The sequence below is a fragment of the Podarcis gaigeae genome (assembly GCF_964106915.1).
Source record: "Podarcis gaigeae genome assembly, chromosome: 7".
Lineage (NCBI taxonomy): Eukaryota > Metazoa > Chordata > Lepidosauria > Squamata > Lacertidae > Podarcis > Podarcis gaigeae.
In genome coordinates, this window is record NC_139683.1 from 30,000,577 (window position 1) to 30,022,552 (window position 21,976).

At 40.9% G+C, this 21,976-nt stretch overlaps 1 protein-coding gene across 8 annotated transcripts in view; it reads left to right on the top strand.

The window, feature by feature from the left end:
* PAG1 (phosphoprotein membrane anchor with glycosphingolipid microdomains 1) overlaps window positions 1–21,976 on the top strand; it is a 97,603-nt gene that overhangs the window by 36,389 nt on the left and 39,238 nt on the right. For 3 of the 8 annotated variants that reach the window (XM_083747922.1, XM_083747920.1, XM_083747918.1), the window contains exon 2: window positions 17,314–17,386. The exons of 2 other annotated variants lie outside the window; for them this stretch is intronic. The gene's annotated coding sequence lies outside the window, so the exon portion shown is untranslated. Of the gene's footprint in view, window positions 1–14,529; window positions 14,771–17,313; window positions 17,387–21,976 lie in introns of those variants that run through there. 3 more of the 8 variants (XM_083747924.1, XM_083747925.1, XM_083747919.1) reach the window with 3 other exon arrangements.

The following is a 21,976-nucleotide window of genomic DNA, read 5'->3' on the forward strand; positions in this document are numbered from 1 at the left end:
ATGTGGGGGACTCACCCAGCAGGCAGCTCAGTTCATGGGCGGCTCATGGGCCCGCATCCAGCCCATGGGCCACACCTTGCCGACCCCTGATCTAGCCCCAGGAGAAGATGGGATCTAAATTGAATTATTCAAAAACAACATTCAATGACTGGTTCCTGCGAACTGCTTTCTGTGAATTATTCTGGATGCATACCAGATATTGTTCTTAATTTCAAGAAAGGTAAAAGAAACAGTCCAGCAACCATAATCCATAAATGGCTGAAATGAGATCTTTGCCAAGGTTTATGCCAAGCATAGGAGCCATTTCCCAAGGGTCGAAGTCGCTTCTCCCCGCCCCCTAAAATATTTGAGGGGGCTGGGCCTGTACTGTGTACCCTTAAGTAACCCCAGAAAAAAGCACTGCTACAAATAGTTGAGGCTGAATTATATCTGCAGATCCTTTTGTGACGGTGAAATTTGGTGGTTTCTGACACCATATTTAGGAATTGCACTGATTGCCGCGTGCTTGAAGGTACAATGTAATTTCAGCAACCAAGTTTAGAGAAACTGTTCGCTCAAGATCTGCTCACATGGGGGCAATACCTGTAATTGCCACACATAAAGCAGTACTTTAAAAATAGAACTGAAAAGTCTTGCCGAAGACCAATTTATTAGAATTTCATCACAGCTAAATATCAGTATAACTAGGGATCACTCCTATTTGCTCTTGCACACTTGGGAGGAAAATAAATTAAAGGTTCACAAACAGAAGTACAAAAACAACATCCTAGAGTGGAAAAGGGTAGCAGAGTAATTGAGGAGAGTGGGTGAGGGGAAGGATAAAATGATGCAGCACAAATACTATATTCTGTTGAGAACTGCCCTCTGGCATAGATGGGAAGGTGAAGAATGCCCTAGGAAAAATTAGATGAAAAGGATTGTGTGGACAGTTGTGTTCATATGAGGCAGGGGAGGGGGGGATAATAAACAGCATAAAGCCCCCACCTGGAAGCATCCTAAATTAGTTCACAATCTCCTTCATCAGAATAAGTCCAAATGCAGACCTCAAGGTTTGGAGATCCAGCCTATTTTCCCCCTCCACCCCATCCTACTTTACAGAACATTTCACTTGATACAGAGGTCTCGATAACTTGAAACACTATTTTGTGACATTTTGGTTGGACCTGAATGTTTTTTGTTCTTAAAGTAATTCAAGAAAGAAGCAGTCTGTGAAAGTGGATTACCTCTGTAGAGAACCAAAGGATAATTGTGAAGCTGAAGGCTTTACACATGTATAGCTCATTGAAAGTCCACTCCACAGTCACTGAAATGTAAACACAGGCACCAAAGAGTAATAGATACTTAATCCATAGCAATGTTTGTATTTCTAATGAGGTGTGACATATTTCTTGATACAGGAGGGTGGGAGGCAAATTGTATTTACATGAGGATGTCTTTAATGGACCCATGATGTCTCTTTTTTAGAAAAAGAAAAAAGAAAAGCAGTTTCTGAAGGGAAAGGGAATAACTCTTCTCCTGTAAAACATTGCCACAAGCAGCTTCTCCCCATGGAAGGTTCAAAATTTGCATTTTGAATCCTGTATGGTGGGGGACTGAGGGATATTTTGAGAAGAAAAACACCCAAAATAACCCCCCTCCTCATTGCTTTAAAAATAGTGTTGGGATGTGTTTCTGTGCTTCTGAATATAATACAGTGGTACCTCTAGTTATGAATTTAATTCGTTCTGGAGGTCCGTTCTTAACCTGAAACTGTTCTTAAATAGAGGCGTGCTTTCGCTAATGGGGCCTCTTGCTGCCACTGCACAGCTGTCACACGATTTCCGTTCTCATCCTGGGGCAAAGTTCTCAACTCGAAGTAACTCTTCCAGGTTAGCAGAGTTTGTAACCTGAAGCATTTGTAACTCGAGGTACCACTGTATGCAGTTAATTGTGCTGAATTCTACAGCAATTTGAGCATGTTTTCTGTCCCCTCGTTACTCCCCTACAAGATCAATGTTGCACTAGAAGAGTTAGGTCTAATTTGTTTGTGTTGTCTGCAATGCAACATTATCGGGTGCTAAGGAGAACTTGCAGAGCCATGAGGAATCAACTTGGTCAGAAATAATACTTTAGCCCAGTGGTTCCCAAGTGATGGTCCGTGGACCCCAGGGGGTCCACATAACCCATCCAGGGGGTCTGTGCCACCACTCACGTAACAAAAACTACCATATATCTATCAAATTTTTCAAAAGTAGGGAGTCCATGGCTTGGCTTTTGAAAAATGGGGGGTTTTGCAGTACTTAGCTAATTGGGAACCACTGCTTTAGCCTTCTGCAAAGGCAGAAGGTAGTTTCACAACCGAAAGATGTGTAACAGAACACATGTATTAGATAAATGTGTGCATTAAAATGCATATGAAAATAGCATTCAACCGCATTTTGTTAGGAGAAATTGCTTCCTAAGATGTGCATATTAGGCAGGATTGCTTGCAAGCATGTGTGCGCACTATTTTTTTTAAAAATAAACAGATTGAGAAATGTGACGAACTGATTTTAAAACTGGAAGAATGAGAAACTGAGGGGAACCAAAACTGATTTGTCCATCCCTAGCTGTGAGGTAGGTTATGCCAGGAGATAGTGATTGGGTCCAGGGCCATCCGGTGAGTTTTATGGCGGCGAGACTTTGAATACAAGGCTGAAGAGTTATCTACAGAGCAGATTTTGGGGGCAAAGTGGAAGAAGAGAGAATGGGGAAGCTATATTGCACAGCTAAAAGTCATTGCTCTAATGTAACTATTTAGTTGGATACCACCCTAAAGTTCCCACTAGTTCCCACTTAACTATAGAGGGAACTAAGTGAACAGTTTGCCTAACCTTGCACCAATAAAAGTTAGTCCACTGAAATATATTTCTTTACCCATTTTGTAATTCATAATGCAGCAGCAGCAGCTACACCTAAGCATTTGTTTTGAATTATGTAACTTGCTGTGAACTTCCTTTGCCAAAAATGAGAAGAAAGTCTTAAGAGCTTGCTTAGATATCACTTTTCACTAATTTAGCCACATTTATTCAGAACATCAAAAAGGAAACGATAAAGTTCTTTTCCTTTATTCATAAAGGCCAGGAAAACATTTTTCAGACATACTAATGTTTGATGGAGAGTGATGCTTATCCTTTTAAATTGAACTCATACTAAGAAGCAGCTAAATAAAAAGCTCAGTTCTCATTTTTTGGCAACTTTTTAATGGATTGTTAAATAAATGCTTCTTTTTTATTGTAGAAAATAATGGAATTTTTGCCCTTTCACATCAGAAGTTGAAAGAAGCTCTTGGATTGTGACACAGAGGCCATTCTTTATGATTAGGGCATAAGATACTAATACATTTTCTTCTTTTTAATGAGTTTGCGTTTATAACAGTTGCTTCAGGCCACAGTAATTTCAAACTCTTAATGGCCTTCAAAGGAGACTTGAATACTTTCATATCGCTAAAGGCCTGTGTAAGCTGTCCAATATATTGATTTCAAAATAATCTAAGAGAATAAGGTTTGTAAGATAAAAGTCTGTTCTTTCACAACTTCAAGCAATGTCTACATCAATGTTTTATACAGAGACTAATTAGGAAAACAACACCATATAATCATAGCCAAGGCTGTTTTTTAGAGGTCAGTAGTTTGAGGGGGAAATATAATATGTAACCAGAAGCCATAAAACATATATCTTTTTATAAAAAATATTTCAAAATTATTTAGTGTACTTAAACATATCCCACCTAGCCATTGTAGTGCCTGTCCACTGATGGAAGGGAATTCTGATGGAATGAAATAGGGAGGGGGACAGTTTTCAGTTATCCTATTTTGTATCTGATCCAGAGGGTTAGGGGACGCCACCCCTGGAGCTGATTCAAATATGGGAGGTGTTGTGCAGAGGGTGCAGAAGAGAGTCATCAAAAGTTGCATTGCTCTGCGTTCTATTGATCGATTCTTTTCCATCAGCAGACAGTCACCACTGGATTATCACTCATTAATTTAGAATGCTGCATGTTCTGACCTCAGCAAACCACTTAGCGTTTTCCTAAGAAGAGAGTCCAGCCCATCGGTAGGCAAACTAGGGCCTGGGGGATAGATCCGGCCCAATCGCCTTCTAAATCCGGCCCACGGATAGTCCAGGAATCAGCGTGTTTTTACATGAGTAGAATGTGTGATTTTATTTAAAATGCATCTCTGGGTTATTTGTGGGGCATAAAGGTAAAGTAAAGGTAAAGGTACCCCTGCCTGTACGGGCCAGTCTTGACAGACTCTAGGGTTGTGCGCTCATCTCACTCTAGAGGCTGGGAGCCAGCGCTGTCTGCAGACACTTCTGGGTCACTTGGCCAGCGTGACGAAGCTGCTCCAGCGAACCGGCACCAGAGCAGCACACGGAAACGCCGTTTACCTTCCCGCTATAAAGCGGTACCTATTTATCTACTTGCACTTAAGGGTGCTTTCGAACTGCTAGGTGGGCAGGAGCTGGGACCGAACAACGGGAGCTCACCCCGCCACGGGGATTCGAACCGCCAACCATGCGATTGGCAAGTCCTAGGCACTGAGGTTTTACCCACAGCGCCACCCGTGTAATTTGTGGGGCATAGGAATTCGTTAATTCCCCCCCCCCCAAAAAAAATATAGTCCGGTCCCCCACAAGGTCTGAGGGACAGTGGACCGGCCCCCTGCTGAAAAAGTTTGCTAACCCCAGCCACACATGATGTGTCCCCTAGAAGCTAGTAAACTAGAGTGTATATAATGTGACACGACCTACCCTGCAATCATATAGCTCCTTTAGATTCACACTTTCTCAAGTCCACCATTCTGCCAAAGCAGCCAGGTCATGTAGCACTTGCCACTTCTGAATCACAGGGACTGAATCTCTGAGACCTCCTTTTGAATTCTGCTGCCTTGACAGGAAAGGCCAGGGAGTCTGCTTTGTAAATAACACCTTGATTGCCCCATCTTTTTGCTCCCAAATGGTGTTAACAAATGCTCTCCTGCTTAAGATTTGCCAGTTAACCTGTCAATCAAAGCAACCTGGCTGAACCTTGGTCCCCAGAACTGATAATCTAACACAGGCAAAGGCAACCTTTGGCCCTCCAGATGTTTTGGCCTACAATTCCCATGCTCCCTAGCTAACAAGACCAGTGGTCAGGGATGATGGGAATTGTAGTCCAAAACATCTGGAGGGCAAAAGGTTGCCTATGCCTGATCTAACAGTTGATATCCAACAGTCTTGCATTGGTTAGCTAACTCTTTAAAAAGTGCACACACATTAAAGTACCATTCTGCTTTTTTTATGTCTCTTGGTCCTGGAATACTTGGTTTTCAGATTTAGTTTTAACTCGAAATACTAGGGAATACCTTCAGCAACAGGAAAGGGCCTTTGCTGAAACTCTGGAGAGCTGCTGCCAAAGTTTGGGGCAGATAGACCAGTGGTCCAAACCATTATAAAGTGGCTTTTTATCTCTGTAATTAATTTATTTAGACCATATGTTCACTAGCCAATCAATAAAAGTCCTCTGGGCAGTTCACACAGTTCAAACAATTAAAACATTAAAATACATAATTGGAACATTTACATTAATCAATCCATTTCCTGCCTAAGGACCAGAACAAGGAGCATTGAAACCACAGCATAAATAATGTATTTCAAGGGCAAACATTCTAAAAGGTCTAAGACTTTGCAAAGTCCTCACCAGGTGTGGGAAAGTTCTGGAGTGTCTCACTGGGGAGGGCATTCTACCCTTCTTGTTAATAACCACACACCTGGTGGCAATACCAAGGGGTGGGAATCAGGTAGGGCACAGAAAGAGCAAAATACAGTGGTAGCTCGGGTTACAGACACTTCAGGTTACAGACGCTTCAGGTTACAGACTCCGCTAACCCAGAAATAGTATCTCAGGTTAAGAACTTTGCTTCAGGATGAGAACAGAAATTGCGCGGCGGTGGCGTGGCAGCAGCGGGAGGCCCCATTAGCTAGTGGTACCTCAGGTTAAGAACAGTTTCAGGTTAAGAATGGACCTCCAGAACAAATTAAGTTCTTAACCCGACGTACCACTGGCATGCTCTGGTCCATGGGGTCACGAAGAGTCGGACATGACTAAACGACTAAACAACAACAACACCACCACCACTGTATATTTATAGGTTGGTGAGAAAGAAAAGTAGCCTATGTTAATGGCAAGAGTTCAGAAATAGGAGGGGGCAAGGGGGTGCTTCCCCCCCCCCAGCACCCACCTCACTTCTCTAGGCAGAAGAGCCTGGAGAAGGTCCTTCAGTCACGATCTCAAGGTTTGAGCAGGTATATAAAGCCAATAGATAATCTGTGTAAGGCAGCTAGATTATTTCACAATTCAGAAGCAATTTGGTGGATTCAGCTCCTGAGGCAATAAGGGTTAAGAGAAGCATTGCTTACAGCTCTGTATCAAACTGCATTATGAGGGAGCATAATATTCAACTCGGATAGCTTTGGATATAATTCCTGTTCCTGAAGCCTTTCAGCTCTGTGTTCTTATGAGCTGGCACCAAGGAACATGGGGGAGGGGGAAAATCAAAGCATGATTAGGATGTGTATTTTGCTTAGAAATAACTGGTTTTTTTCCCTTTTGTGAATTTACTTCCAGGCCTGTGTGTGCCTATTGTTAAGACCTGAGTCCTAATAACGGCAATATGGCAACTTTTGTTTTAAATGAAGAGGGAAATGTCACTGACAAAAGGCAAATCCTATAGGCATTGGGTTTTGTGTTTGTTTGTTTGCTCATCAATAACTCTGTGTTAAAGAGCAAACTATGACAAATGAAAACAAATACCAGTACATTATTGATACTGTCGTGGAAATGCTTCTTAGGCAACGGCAGTTACCAAAACAGTATTACGGAAAGCACTAAAATTAAAATCTAATGAAGTCTCAGCTCAAATTTTAAAACATCCTATGACATGCTCTGTTGGGGTGGTAGCCGACTAACTCGTAATCATTGAAATCAATGGGCTTTATTATTGTGTTCAACTGACTGTTACTTAGGTCTGTTAATTTCAGTGAGCGAACCCTCAGAACAGCACACAAAGGGAGGGGAATCATTTCATCTGGCATAGCACAACTTTGAATTCCACCCAAAGGGTCTACTTTGAGTAAAAGTTAGTTGACTTACTATATGTATATTTGTAAGTAGTCTTGTGCTGATACTTAAATGCTTTTAGATTTATGCTAGTAAGAGATGGCCCTGTATGGTTATGACAACAGAGGTGTAGCTTTGCTAATGGTTTAGAAAAGCAGTATCAGCATTTTGGCCTTTCCCTAATGGAGGGCAAAACTGTGGCTCAGCTGAATCAGTTTAAAAGCCATTTTTCAAAAACCAGGGGTTTCTGCTAATGCATTCTCTCCCTTTTTTGATAGTTGGCAGAGGGGATTTATGCTGTTTTAATTCAGTGGTGCTTCAAACAGAGGAGATATGATCAGCTGATATGCATGGGTCATATTAACACTTCACTTACTGGGAACGTTGAATGAAAAAACGGGATCAGCTCTCGGTGAGACGCAGCTGGAATATATATATAAATAAGAGGCTGAAGGGAGGAGGAAGTTGGATACAGAGCTGTAAATGGATGGGGGACCCAAGCAGTGAAGGGTGCTCATTCATGGGAGACGTTTATGAGGTCATAAATTATGTCTTGGGCTATTACTGAGTATGTTTGTTTGATGGTCCTAATATAGTGGTGGTGTTTGGAAGCTCCTGTATTGATTTAGTTTAGCCCATTAAAAAAAAGGCCTTTTATTTCCTGGCTTCTTCTCCACAGCTTCAGAATTAGTATGGCTTGAAAAGCACACAAAATAACTAGGAAGAGGCATGCATGGGCTCTGGTGCTTCCCATCTGCCACTGCTTTCCCCCCTCTACCCCAATTCTTATTTTGCTCTGCCTGGCCCTTTTACTCTCTCTACATTTTCTCCTCCAACTTCTACCATTTGCCATTGTAAGAGGAGGAGGAGGAGGAGGAGGAAGAATGAGTGTCCTGTACATGAGAGGTCTATTCTTCTCCCCCACAGCCTTGCTTGTAACCAACAGCTTGCAAAGTCAGGTCTCTTGTAATAGTAAGGGTGCCAAAGAAAAACAAGTGGCCTTTTTAGCTCCTTAGGTTGACCGAGTCTTGCTAAAAAGAAACTTGACAGAACCAGCATGTTGCAGAATTCTATATTTGGAGTTCTATATTTTTAATAACTTAGGTTCTAATCCAATTTACTACCCTTATTTGCATGGGAAATGGGTGGTGGTGGTTTTCTTCTTAAATGTGGTACCTGAAATTGTCCTAACAGTTTAAAGTTGAGGGGGTTGTTTACCATGGCAGCTAGTAGTATTTTTATTTTATTTTATTCAAATGCATGTATTAGTGAAAACAACATACACAAATGCATTATATAAAAAATATATTAAAAATTGTCATCTAAGTTTGTTCTTGCTATAAGCATGCACATGAAAAGCTTATACCAAGAACAAACTTAGTTGGTCTCTAAGGTGCTACTGGACAATTTTTTTATATGTTTCGACTGTGTCAGACCAACACGGCTACCTACCCGAGTCTAGAACAAATGCATTATATTAGAGGAAATTGCTTTGCAAAAATGACTATATTAAGCAAAATTGCATATCAAAAAATGTGTCTATCAGGAAAAATTCCCACCAAAATGCTGATGAATAAAATATATTTGCAATGAAGTAAGTAGACTCCAGAGCATTTCATATCATACTGCAAAGGTTCTGAAGATGTCTAGGTTTCTGTTGGTCCTGAAGACTGAAAATTCACTTTAGGTGTAAGTGCAGAATTGAATGCATTCCTTTTCATAGTGCTTGATGTCACAGCAAATCCTTCACCACAAATAATTTTGAAACTTGATATATATTTAGGAACATTTCACAATATTCAGTATTTTATATTCATCTGCTTGATTGTTTGACTAGGAAGAAAGGATGAGATGACTAGTACAAGGACCCACAGATTCTTTCGAGACTTTCCATTTCAAGAGCCAGAAATATTTTGCATAATTCGTCTTATTTCCCTCCACCCACATTGTTTCTAGTCAATTGCTTTCCCGATATTAATTTACACTCTTTGCATTGAATACATGTAATAGCAGTTTTGCTGCCTGAGTTCCCACAATACCAGCAAATGATCTTATTTCAGGGGTAGCTAAGTTCTTTTCACCATCATCATAGAACTATCATTGATTTATCAGAAGCAGAGGCAGCTGCATGCCCCTTGGGAAAGTTCACAGCTGTCTGCAGCTGCTGCGGTAAATTTCTCTCACAAGAATCCAATGCGAGAAAGGAAAGAAACTTCAGGAAATAATGTTAACTCTGTCTTTTGTGCATGGCTGTAGTGATGAAAAGCATTACAGGCAACTGATTAAAATATTGGTCTCCTTCCCTCTCCCTCCCCCCACCACTGCAATTTTCACTTTATTCATTACAGTAATATATTCCAACAAATGATCAAACTACACCATACATAGAAATGAATACCGTATTAGTATTTATCCCTGAATACGTTATATTTCTCTTCAGTAAATTTGTGTTGAGCGTCCAAAATGATAAATAAAATCTCATTGTTTCAGTAAACAATCCAATTGTAAGATTAAGCATTCCTCATTTGTCCATATTTCATAGCAGGTCCTGTCTCATTGTTCATACTGTTTACATATGTAACAAAGTTGTACCAAGTTGTTGTTTTTTCAAAACTTAGATACATTTATTTTATACCTACAGTGGTACCTCGAGTTAAGTACTTAATTCGTTCCGGAGGTCTGTTCTTATCCTGAAACTGTTCTTAACCTGAAGCACCACTTTAGCTAATGCGGCCTCCTGCTGCCGCTGCGCCGCCAAAGCACAATTTCTGTTCGCATCCTGAAGCAAAGTTCTTAACCCGAGGTAATATTTCTGGGTTAGCGGAGTCTGTAACCAGAAGCATATGTAACCTGAAGCGTATGTAACCCGAGGTACCACTCTATAGGTTGTGTGATCCAATGCCTAAGCCAATACCACTCACATGCTGTAATCAATAAAAGTTGTGGCCTTTTCAGCCCGTTAACCTAAATACTTGTGTCCTTATTCACCACTACGCGGGTGCGGGTCCTCAACTTACAATAGAGGGAGTTGTGAGACAACAACATCTGGAGAGCCATAGGTTCCGCATCCCTAGTCTAATGCTGAATATTTCATTAATCAGTTCCGAAACAGATGTCAACACCTTTGAAGTTCAAAAGCTAAGGTTTTCTACAGCAAGCATATTTTGAAATTCAGCAGTTTCCAGACATTAATGGAACACAGGCCACTTTCAAAAGGTGTACAGAAAACAGTGCTGCTGTTTCACAAAAAGAACACCAGATTGGTGATTTATTTTTTTTTAAAAAGCTCTTTTTCCTAATTACTTTGCCTAGTGTTGTCACTGGAATAGCAACAATATGTCAGTCTTTCCTCTTTGTATTTTTATAGGGGAAATCTTAAGATTAATTATCTGTTAATGTGCAGTCATATTGCATGGTTTCCCTTTCTGGTGGATGGGCATAATTTTAGTTTCATGAATATTTAATTTCCAAAGTCCTCCATTATGCTGACATCCAGTGACTTGGCATATTATTTGACATGCTTTTTAATCAGATTTGGCATGTCAGAAAAGTGTTTTTATTACGATTCCCTTGTGTTTTGAGAGCTTAGCAATTTCATTTAGCTAAATGAAATATTCTGCATAATTCAAACTATATCTAGGGATTTCTTATTACTCGGTCATGACAACATGGTAAAATGATTGGTTTTTGTCATTTTCCTAGCCATATTACTTTAAATGCATGTGAAAGTTGCAAGTATGGAGGGGGGGGGGGAGTCATGATTGGAAATCTAATTAAGAAATGAAAATAACAGCATGAAAGACCACTAAGCCTGTCAGTTATTTCATCTTCTTAAATGAGGCACAGAATAGCACTCATGAAATGGTATGACAGGCAGTTCAAGATGTCCAACAACTGAAATACTTACTAGAAACGTGCATATTTATTCTACTTTTCATTGCATTTCCCCCCATATGTAGACATTAACAAATGGTGTGGGGTGAATACAGCTAGAGGAGCAATAGTCAGTGGTGCGTCTAAGGCTCTGTTGAATTGCCACCTTTGGCTTCTATGGGACGGAGGACATAAAATAAATTTAATAAATAATATGCAATTTATTTGTCCCTTTCATAAAAAAGGAAAGCAAATGTTTAAAAGCCTATTTTCAATAAGTATGCACTTGGAATTTTTTATTCAGTGGCGTGCTAGGCTCCAGTTTTGAAGCCTTCCTTCAAATGCCTATTCAGAATATGCACAAGCAATAGGATTTCATGCATGCTTCGGGTGGGCAGTGGGTGCCATAGGTGGGACCCCTCAATTTATCTTGGATGAAGTTGTGAGGGGTAATACTGAAATGAGTGTGGAGGACACACAATATTGCTATTAGGATAATCAGACCTTGCTATCAATGAAACATCAAGTGTATTATAAGATTTACAATATTTTGCTGGCTATCATCACTGCGAGTCAAAACTTAACAATGGCTATCATTCTGTTGAGACTTTCATCAGCTACAAATTGCTTCATGCAAATCACAAGAGGTGTGCATATCAAAGCAAGGAATAAAATAAAGGCCTAGGATTGAGGATACAATACTCTAATTTGGTTTCTGGGTTGACACTTTCAGTTGAGCTCCATGTATTCTTGTGTCCACATCACAACACCTCTATAGTCAACCAAATTATCAAAGCTATTTCAGGGCACATAGTCGTTTGCATGATCAGGACATGTGTTCAAGAGTCTACAAGCTTAGCTGAGTGTATGAAAAACCATTGAGAGTTTTATTGCTTTCAAGTTTCAGCTCTGCTCAAGAGAAGACAATTGTAATTTGCATGAGACTTCCTCATGCAACCACCTCTGCACCTGATGTTGCAGGGAAAGGAATCACTGGTATTGGCTTTAGAGCTACAGCAGGGTGGTTGTATGAATCTACTCTATCCACTGAGTTTGTTCTTGGCCTGTTACTATCAATATCTGAAAAAAAATATTTGGGTTGAAAAGACTGAGAGTCAACTTGGGCAAGACTTTTATTGCTACCTGGGCCTCTATGAACATTCCAGTACAGTCATACCTCAGAAGTCAAATGCCTTGCGAGTTGAACGCTTTGGCTCCCGAATGCCGCAAACCCAGAAGTGAGTGTTACAGTTTGCAAACGTTCTTTGGAACCCGAATGGTCCGACAAGAGCTTCCTGCAGTCAATCGGAAGCCATGCCTTGGTTTCCGAATGTTTTGGAAGTCGAACAGACTTCTGGAACGCATTCCGTTCTGTTTCTGAGGTACGACCATAATTGTTCCTAAACAGCATACTTCTTTGAGAGGCAGGGTAGCGCCCTGCTAGATACAGGCAAAATCTCCAGTTCTCAGAACTGGGAGCTCCTTATCAGTAGTGTGTCTGTCTTAGGAGAATTCAGCTCCTCTTTATTGTTCCTCACCTGGGCCACTTCTGTGTCCATATGGATATATTCAATAATGCTTAGTTGAATTAAAGGTTATTCTGGGTCTGGACTCATGGTAGTTCACTGTACCTATGTGAAGTAAGATTTCATTTTGATAGGTAATCTTTCATTTTTATGTTATTAACTGCAATAAGATGGATCCAAAACAGCTGGTGTTCTGCAGTCTCCAAGACCACGTCAGCTGCTCTGGCACATTAAACCTTGAGCTACATTTGAGAATAAAGTGCTGCACTACCTTGATGCAGTTTGACCTTAAAAAAAGAAAAACTAGCTCTGCTTTGCCTCAAGCAATAAATGTTTTTAAAAACCTCCATAAGATTTATGTGTTATTTCCCTTTTGCCATTTATTGGATCGTACAAGTAGCATTACATGTACTGAATGTACATACAGTGCTTTCCTTGTAGCATTACTTGGTTTTATTCATTTTTAGAATAAATATTGAAGCAGGCTTTTAAAGGAGTAAAAAGACCCACAATCTTCTATCAGTCAGGCAGCACAGGCCATTTCCTCTAGGCCACAGCTCTTCATTTTTATATAGTTAATACGTTGTTATAATGAGTAGGAACATGACAAAATTTCATCATGGACATTGTCAGCCTCAATCTGTTCAAAACTCACTTGGGGAAAATAAAAGGGCCTCCATTTAGCTTGTGAGTGAGTTGCCATTTAATTACATAATTACTGCATTGGGACGTGTCATCTGGGAATTGTATTGACTGTGTTGTTGTGTCAGACTTGTGCAGTTGTGGGGATCCTGCAAAATTAATGTATATGGCACTCAACTCATCTGTTTCATATTAAGGGTGCATTCAGTTGTCTGAAGTTACACTTGGAAGAGCTTTGGCTGATTTCCTGTGACCCTTGCTGGATACAGCCAATGGTCCACCTGATACAACATTCTGTCTATACAAGTGGCTAGCCAAATGCCCCTGGGAAACACTCAAGTAGGGCATGATGGCGAATAGCCATCGTCTATTTATCTGTAGCATCTGGTGACTCTCAATCAGCCTCTGGCAGTCTTTGAAGGAAAATGTAGGAGGATGGTCCAGATATGGTCAAGTAGACGCCACTGCATGGGTTTAATCAAATACATGTGCTACCAGACAGCATAAAATCAGAATGGGCTATGTACAGAAAGGTTTGGTTTTTAAAAAACATTCCTTTCATTGGAAGACACACTGGTATCTTTCCAGCACTGTCTGGAAGGATACTTAATTTAATAGTGTACTATATGGCTCTATAGTGAAATGTTATTGATAGCAGAGGAACTGCTTAGCCTATAAACCACAAGTTTATATAATTTTAATATTTTTATCATTTAGGTGCTCTAATGTACGAAAGATCATTGCACCAATATGATCACTGCACAGCAGGCATTCAGTATCCGCAGAATCATTTTGCATTTTCTTGAAATTAGTCTCCTTGCCTTGAAGGAGCAAAGTGAGCCCCCAGTCACCCAAAGATTTATTCATCCACTATCATCACACAAATCCCACTTCAAACTCTTGCTCTATCATTCATAATACAAGTTCTCAATTCCCGAAGCCCGGTCTCTGTTCAAAGACCAAATCTGTTTCGAAACAGAGAGTAGCCGGAAGATTTATCCACACTCAGCTGACAATCTGTGAGATTTTCTTCTTGCTCTTTTGTTTTGCTCTTGATGGCTTGAAGCAGACTTTCCATACCCAGAAAATGGATGTTCCAGATGTTTGCTTTCACTTCCAGTCACTTAGAAAGTATAAAGCCAGTTGATGCATTCCATTGTTAAATCTATGCTATTGAATAATAATTAAAAAATCATATTCTTTTGCTGTCATTTTAATAATGATGACTGGCACTGAGGAAGGGGACACACTAAAATATACTAGCGATTTCCTGTCATCCGTTCTCACCCTAGTTAGATTGCTTTGAAAGGAGGAGGAGGGAAAAGTCCAGAGCTGTACATGAGAGGAGTGTCTTTGTGATACTATTCATTCTCTGTTCTGACAGAGAAGGCATTGTTTGCTCACTGTAATAGGCTTGGCAGCCAAATAAGGTAGGGATCTGTGCTGCGCATACAGATTCAGAAAGTAGCAGAGCGGGCAAGAATCTGAAAATTCCAAGAACCAGATCACTGGGAAGGACTTCATAGCATGCTGTGCATATAGCTTGTTTGGTATTGCCTTTACATGACAATCTGTACAGTTCTGAATGAAGAAGCATGTAAGAATAAAGGTAATTTTTTAAAATTGTTTTGCTTTTATAGTGATTAATTAAAACTGCTAATAAGCCATCACCTTAACACAGAAATTTAAACATTGAACATCTGCAGCCTTATTTTGACTCTGAGGATCATTTAAGTTCAGCGCTGGTGCCTCCCCACTGTGCTTATGTCGACTGGATTAACATTTAATGAGAGAACTTGTGTGAAGAAGAAAAGGCCATTTAGGCTGCTTTAGCTGTTGCATTCTAGCCAGCAGCTAATGTTTATATGCAGTGTGGTTTGGGGATCTTGCTAATAGGAATGCATTTCTGCAAAGCCACTAGGTGAGGTTAAATAGCTTTGCACACTTATATAGTTCCTTGCCTCTTGGTCACTTCCTGTAGCAAAAGCTGCTGTGAACAATATTGTGAAGCTAATATTATTTCTACATCATACAACAAAATGGAAACAAGCATGCATTATTAAATATTATTAAGCAATATTTATTAAAGCACTATGAGTAATGGATTGCAAACTGTGTCAAAGCTGACATTTAAGTAGTAATTCGTGTGTTTGCCCTGGTCATCTCAGTGATTATTCCTTCGTAACATCAATCTCCTCTATTTTGTCCCATTTCTTTTTTTCTTTTCTTTTTTAAAAAAGAAAATCACGAATGTTTCACACATGCACAAACAGGCACACATTTGAGTGCTGATCAGTCTTCTGGCTGTTTTAATTGCTGCTGTGCTCTGAAAAACATTCAGGGTTCAACAGCCATCATTAGTGAACTATAAACAAGAGGGGTTTTTTTTTCTGAGAAGTAGTCTAAAAATATCTAATCTTTTGAGGAGGGAGCTGAGTGGCTTTGTTTGTTTAACTTCTCCCAAGTTGTGGTTTGGGGGGGGGGGGCTGAAAATGGAACGTTTTAGAAACCATGCTCACAATTTACCTAAAGGGAAGCAGAAATTGGAGTGATACATAGCATCAAAGTAGCATCCAGGCTTTTATTCCAGAGAACCCTGCTCATGCTTCCTTTGGATCTGCTCACGAGTTCTGACCTTGTGGGGCTTTGCTACTTTGTACTCCTGAGGTGTCTTAATCCCCAGGGAGCAACTGCTCTAAGAAGCAAAACACACTGTGTGGTGTGTGTGACTCTGGAAACATGCTGCATGACAACAGCAGCTCTTGCCTATCTCATTTGGAAACTGCTATCTGATTAAGAGCAGCAGCAAGCTGTCCAGCTGCATTTCAACTGTCATTGTTGGTGAACAAGTAAAAGATGTTTCCTGGCCTAAATCAATCGGTTCAAATCTGTGTTATGGGCTGCTTAGAGATTACTTTGTGCCAGAAGACACTTAAAGCCTATTTACATGGTACCTTTGTAGTATTACATGAGATGTGCGTTGTTGTTTTTTAAATTCACCTAAATGCTAAAGCCTCCAGTTCTCACAATGACCAACCAGATGCCATGGGGAAGCCTGCAAGCTGGAGATGAGTTGCAGCAGTATTTCCCCAGCAACTGGTGTTCAGAGGCATAACAGTGGAGGCAGAACATACGGTAGCCATTGTGGCTAATAGCCATTGATAGCCTTGCCCTCCATGAATTTGTCCGATCCTCTTTAAAAGCCAACCAAGTTAGCAGCCATCACTGTCTTCTGTGGGAGCAAGCTTCTTTTATCTGTCCCGAATTTGCAAACATTCAGCTTCAATTGGATGTACAATGGTACCTCGGGTTACAGACGCTTCAGGTTACAGACTCCGCTAACCCAGAAATAGTACCTCGGTTTAAGAATTTTACCTCAGGATGAGAACAGAAATTGTACGCCGGTGGCAGCGGGAGGCCCCATTAGCTAAAGTGGTGCTTCAGGTTAAGAACGGACCTCCAGAACAAATTAAGTTCTTAACCCAAGATACCACTGTACACTAGTTCTAGTGTTACAAAAGAGGGAAGAAAATGTTTGCACCGTTTTATTGTTTCACTTCTTAACTTGCCGTTTCTCTAAACTAAGAAGTCCCGAATTCTGTGATGTTTTCTCACAGGACAGTTGATCCGTTCCCTTGATTACAGTGGTGCCCCGCAAGACGAATGCCACGCAAGACGAAAAACCCGCTAGACGAAAGGGTTTTCCGTTTTGGAGGCGCTTCGCAAAACGAATTTCCCTATGGGGTTGCTTCGCAAGACGGAAAAAAACTTGCATCCCCCCGCGGTCTTTTTTCGCTTTTTTCGCCCTTTTCTTAAGCCGCTAAGCAGCTTATCAGCTGTTCCGCTGATAAGCCGCTTAACAGCTGATTGCTGGAAGCCGCTTGACAGCTGTAGCGCTAATCCGCTAAGCTGTCAATGGGCTTGCTTCGCAAGACGAAAAAACCGCTAGACGAAGAGAATCGCGGAACGAATTCTTTTCGTCTAGCGAGGCACCACTGTATTTTCATTGCCCTTTTCCGAGCGTTTTCCAACTTGTTTGAGGTGACCAGAACTATACACAGTATTCCAAATGTGGTTGCACCATAGATTTGTATACAATGGCATTCTGATACCAGCAGTTTTATTTTCAATTCCTTTCCTACTGATCTCTAGGCACATGCCTTTTTCACAGCTGGGTCTACATCTTCATCAAGCTATCCAGTACAACCCCAAGGTCTTTTTCCAGGTCAGTCACCAACAATTCATACCCCATGGGTATATATGTGAAAGTAAAATTTTTGTTTCAGCATGCATCACTTTTTTAGAAGGCTGAGTTAGAGGCATTAAACCCACTGGCTTTATCCCATCCCCACCTGTGAATTTCAGAGCAGCAAATTCTAAATTGTATTCATTTCAGTCCCCTGTTAGCTCTCAAAACAGGGGAGGGGTATTATGGGGCATATACACAGTGGGACACATATGGCTTCTAAGCTATCTGAATTGTGTCTAATACAGCACCTTCATTTTGAATTAAAGCAAGAGCTTGTTGCCTTTTGAGAGCTGGTGAAGGTGAAATAGGAACCTCACCAAGACTTAATTGCCTTTGCATTCATATGGGGAGAAGTGATCAAAATATACTAATGTAAGTTGAGAGTAGCTGTGCGCATGCCCTAGATATATGTTCAGCTAGTCAGTTTCTAGTAAACTCACTAAGCGCACATCTGATTATCTGAGATTACAAAACCACTTCCTTCTTGTATCTTTCTCTCTATGTTTACTTGAAATGTAATAAGAGTCTCACTGACTCAGTCAACTTCCCTGTGCTTAAGAAGATTTAAAAATGTGAGTTGTTAAGATGCTACGTGTGTTTCATGTAAGCTCTTGTACCCTAAGGGTGAGGTGTCCTGGAAATACCCCGAATGCCTGATTAAACATTCCCATAGATATGCTGCTTTATTTATTAAAACACATGGGCTGCAATTCGGCATACAGCTGTTTCCGCAGAAGCTCCACTGAAATTAATGTAACTTCTACAAGGGCAACTGTAGGAGGGATTGCAAACCATATGACCTACAATATGTATTTTAGCTGTTAACAGTTGAACTACGCATGTTCTGATGTCCAAAATAATTGGAAGAATTGGGTGTGCAGGTTGTGATGTAAAAGCAGAAATATATTATATGCAGCAGAGGTGGAATTCTAAAACCCTTCTTTGCTACTCAATACTAAAGTGGGGGGAGCAATCAACTGCGGGGGGGGGGGTGTCAGCAGGACATTTAGGGGACAAAAGACCATTGGGGGCAGTGATGTAATCACCCAAGATTGATGCCTAATTTGATGTTGCCCCTTAACCTAGATAATTCTCCCACATACAACCACTCATTTTTATGTATACATTTGAACTCCGCCCCCAACAATGAGTGGGATATGACCCAGAGCCCTCGTGGATTAAGAAAAGCTATCATTTAATAAATATTTTGACACCAGACACTAACTTCTAACACTGGTGACAGCAATGAAGGGCCCACAATTCAGTTCTTAAACCATTTGGGCAAAAAATATGTTTGTTGGGCTGTTGCTACACTAGCTTCTTCAAATTCCTATGAACTCTCAAATGGCATTACTTTCCATTTTTAGTGGAGAAGGACTTGAATTAACTCATAGGGATCTGCTTCATAGGGAGCCAGTGTGGTGTAGTGGTTAAGAGCGGTGGACTCGTAATCTGGGGAACCGGGTTCGCGTCTCCGCTCCTCCACATGCAGCTGCTGGGTGACCTTGGGCTAGTCACACTTCTTTGAAGTCTCTCAGCCCCACTCACCTCACAGAGTGTTTGTTGTGGGGGGGAGGAAGGGAAAGGAGAATGTTAGCCGCTTTGAGACTCCTTAGGGTAGTGATAAAGTGGGATATCAAATCCGAACTCTTCTTCTTCTGTTTCTACTTACAGCTGTAAGATTGACTATTGCCAAGTTTTGGGAAGCCCTAACTTCCAATATGTTTGAAAACTGTGTACCAAAAAATTGGTTCTTGGCCCTAATGGGACAGTTGATTGCACAAAGAACCGTACAAATATATAATGCTCAAACAGACAATGTTAATGAGGTTTGGTATAGTTTTATTATATAGAGAGCTACAAAGGAACGCAATTACCAATCTCCCTCCACACATGGATTTTTATGGCAGGGCACTGAAATAAGATATTCTTCAGAACTGGTATCCTCATGTCAAATACAGAGTCTTGAAAAACAGACCTTTCCTCGGTCGCGTATTTCCCTTGTTGTATTTGTTTTGTTACATATAAATATCAATAAAATACATATCATAAAAAGGCTATCAGGAACCTGGGTCAAGGTTAAGCTTGCTGCCTCCCAGCTATTGTTCAGCTCTGCAAATGACTTCCAAATAGGTAACGGTAAAGGACCCCTGACAGTTAAGTCCAGTCGCGAACAACTCTGGGGTTGTGGCGCTCATCTCACTTTACTGGCCGAGGGAGCCAGCATTTGTCCGCACATGGTTTTTCCCGGTCATGTGGCCAGCATGACTAAGCCGCTTCTAGCAAAACCAGAGCATCTCGCAGAAATGCCGTTTGCCTTCCTGCCAGAGCGGTACCTATTTATCTACTTGCACTTTTGACATGCTTTTGAACTGCTAGGTTGGCAGGAGCTGGGACTGAACAATGGGAGCTCACCCTGTCATGGGTATTCGAACCGCCGACCTTCCGATCGGCAAGTCCAAGGCTCAGTGGTTTACACCACAGCGCAACCCGTGTCCCATGACTTCCAAATACCACACTACTATTTGCAAAGTAACCTGTAACTACACCTTAATCTTCTGCTTTGAAGTTACCAGGCTGCCTTTCTCATCACAAGGTCTGCTTAATTTTATCCTGCTTTCACATCTTCTGTGTATTTATGGCACAACTGAGGTGGAAAGCAGGAAACCCTCTTGATCCTATTTCATTCATAAAATTGTTCCAATACACTGCTTCAATTTGGTCAATCAAATGCATATATACTTTTCTTTACTACTTTTTGGTAAACAGCATAGTTCAGTTTTAAAATGTGTTATGTTAAATCTAATTGCTAGATGCTGGATCTGCCACATTCATATATGTTACATTAAAGTTTTGATGAATGGTGCTTTCTGAGGTTATAAAATAGAGAGCATTTCCTTGTAAAATTAGTGGTTTACGCTGATACATCAGGTGCAAAATGTGTGTCTCTGGCATTCTTTATGTTAGGAAACACATGTTATTTGCCCATCGTCCATGTTCCCTTTTTAAAAATGCATGCATCTTGCTGCTTCCGCACTGAAACTGCATGACATCAGCTAATGGGTAAAGAAGGAAGCCTCTTTCACTATTTAAGTTTGCAATTCATTTATGGTATGCAAAGCAGTAGCTCCTAATTCCACATCATAGAATCATAGAATTGGAAGGGACCCTGAATGTCATTTAGTACAACCCTCTGCAATGCAGGAATCCTGCTCCAACCACCAACTTTCTGGTTAACACCCAGCATAGGTATATCTGTTCTGTTACTTTTCTCGAATGCTCACATGAAATGATGTTGTACTACAACTAGTATTGCCCATTAAATATTTCCTAATGAGTAATTAACTAATGGAAACTCAAGATGCGCTGATGACCACTCCTTTAGCTTTACAAAAGAGTAGATAAAGACTCAGCTAAATAAACAGAGTGGGATCTCTGGGTCAGCCTTGTAAAAAGTCTGTGAACATTATTACCAGCAAAAGTGTTTCTTAGCCTCCTGAGGACTGGCAGTGGAGCACAGCTGGCCATACAATGAAGTAGAGTGAGGGGAGCTATAATGCAACAGGTCCTGTTCCCTCTAAGCCAGCGGTTCTCAACCTGTGGGTCCCCAGATGTTGTTGGACTACAACTCCCATCATCCCTGAGCTCTGGCGTTGCTAGCTAGGGGTGATGGAAGTTGTAGTTCAACAACATCTGGGGACGCACAGATTGAGAAAGGTAACTCTCGAGTGCAATGGAAATCTCTCTTCTATTACCTGTGTCAAGGTAAGATTCAGGTGGCAGTCTGGACACTTTTGTTCATGGAGCTATCTTGTACTTCACCTCAGACAGCAAAATGTCTTGGGCTGACCATGCTGTAGAAAGACAAAGAGCTCTTTCCTCCCTGCAGCACCCTGCTGCATTTATGTTCTGGATGTGGAGGAAGGTGCTTATCTCCCCTGGAAACCAGCTTGTTTTCTGGTCAGGTATATCCATCTGTCTTCTGCAATCCCACTCATTCACTCATATGGAATTCCATGCAATCACCTGCATGCAGTCCCTTTTTGCCTATGGGTACCAGGCGAACGGTTACATCCAAAGCTGCTCTGTGTGCAAAAACAATGCAATTTTGATTTATAGAGAAGGACAAATCTGTCTGTTCCAGTTTCTCGATTTCCCATACACTTTCCACATTTGCCACATCCTCTTGAAAATTCTTTTTGTACACATTTCTCATAATATACACATTTGGGTGCAGTTTTGCATTTTGAAAGCAATTGACCTGTGCACCTGCCATTTGCATAGAATGCCACTTCTATGCAATATTTCCCTAAACATTTCCATACAGTAGCATTGTCTATTGCTATTGTGACATCACTCTATTTTTGCAAGTAGCTATTAAAAAGAAAAGAAAAATAACTAAAGACCACAGGTGATGTTTTTGTGTTTCATCAACTGCTACATATGACTGTGATCTGAAGGACTCCTTGCATAGGACTAACGTTCTTTTGTCCATTGATAGGCTCTGCTGATCTTTCCTTCTGGCTGCAGTGTATCATCCTGTATCAGATGCTGCTTGGGAAGGTT